The 1514-nt window shown below is 34.9% G+C and overlaps 1 long non-coding RNA gene across 1 annotated transcript; it reads left to right on the top strand.

Moving 5' to 3' along the window:
* The first annotated feature begins 33 nt into the window (after nucleotides 1-33).
* Nucleotides 34-1513, top strand: LOC113464627 (uncharacterized). Its single transcript, XR_003389473.1, has 2 exons — nucleotides 34-1109; nucleotides 1367-1513. It is a non-coding gene; the product is annotated as an uncharacterized LOC113464627 (long non-coding RNA).
* Nucleotide 1514: the final 1 nt, after the last annotated feature.

The following is a 1514-nucleotide window of genomic DNA, read 5'->3' as shown; positions in this document are numbered from 1 at the left end:
ATTGATTATTTTATTTAATTAATATATTAAACGGCGATATCGATTTTACGAGTGACCGTCGTTCGGAGATTCCAACTCACGTTCCGAAACGTAATTTAATTCGATTAAGAATTAACGTATCAATAGATTCCTTGGCAGGACCTTCGAACTTTCGACTGTCGCAACCAGGGAAAACAAGATCTTGTTTGTCTTTTAAACAGTACGTGGTGTTCCAGGATCGAGTATGATTAAATTCGTGGGAATCGAAGGAACTATCGTGACGGAACTATGTAAATCTCGAGCGAACATCTCGCCTGAAGATCGATCAAGAACCCGAAGAGATATCGGGCCCGTGAGGCTCTCAGAGGAAATGAATGTCAGTTCTTAATCGAGTTTGTATCTGAAATACCGCTACTACGCGTTGAGAGTGGGATGATCGGAACAAAGCGGGTCACAATTGAAGTGAAGGATTAAAAAGGAGGATTTAACTTTGACGCTCTTTGGCGGAATGCTAACTAGATTGCTGTTAGACTAGAAAATGAATTATTTGTAATGTCAATTTAGAACATGCAATCTAAATAGAAATTCCTTTTATACATTATAAATTAAATTCACCTTTCATACATTTTGGGCATTCAATGCAGTTTTGATAGATACAAGGGTTTTATAAATGCATCAAATCTAATTATAGGCAATTGATCGCTGAGTGGATGAAAATTGTATTAATTAATCGGTTAAATTGAATACCATTTTCTAGTTTGCAACTATTTAATTAACTCCCGGATGTAATCCCGAGTAATGGCCAAAAAGGAAACAGACTTCATAAGAGATAGTACTAATATAACGTTTAATAAGGAATTATAAGCTTAAATCGTCAAGCTCGGAAGTTTTGATCGTTATAATGTAAAAGTTTGCGGTGGATACAAGCTTCCGATGAAATTGAATTTTGAATCTCCGCCACATACAATATGCTTGTCCTATTATAAAACGAAACTCGTACTACGAAGTTATAATTCGTACGCCACTACGATAGAGTCGTGTAGCGAAAGTATGAAATAATTTTTAGAATCTCTATTGTAAGGATCCTACATGCCGTTGAATATGTCGAAGATTCACTCGAATGGAATTCGGTGAGTATAGGATTTTTCTCAGAAGTACAATTGTACCTGCTACGAGATAAATCAATAATTCGTTTAATACCTCTTCTACCATGGAGAAAAGAATTTTTTTTGTCAGAGTACAAAGAATGAAGAATAAGAATTTTTATCAGGGTTGAAAAGAACGCATTTCTGAATGATTTTGACTTATCCTGTGGATATGGCATGGATACAGACATGCACAATTGTACCCAATACGAAATAAATGAATAATTCGTTTAATACTTTAGATAACATGCATAAAGGAGTTTTTTTGTCAGAGTATGAAGAATGAGGAATAAGAATTTTTATCAGGGTAAAAAGGAACGCATTTCTGAATGATTTTGAATTATGTAGGATGGGTGCAGGCACGTAATTGTACCCAATACGAAATAAATG

The sequence above is a fragment of the Ceratina calcarata genome, unplaced genomic scaffold, assembly GCF_001652005.2.
Source record: "Ceratina calcarata isolate Rehan_Ccalc_2016 unplaced genomic scaffold, ASM165200v1 scaffold4474, whole genome shotgun sequence".
Classification (NCBI taxonomy): domain Eukaryota; kingdom Metazoa; phylum Arthropoda; class Insecta; order Hymenoptera; family Apidae; genus Ceratina; species Ceratina calcarata.
Note: the sequence above shows the minus strand (reverse complement) of the source record. Positions and strands in the feature narration are given on the sequence as shown.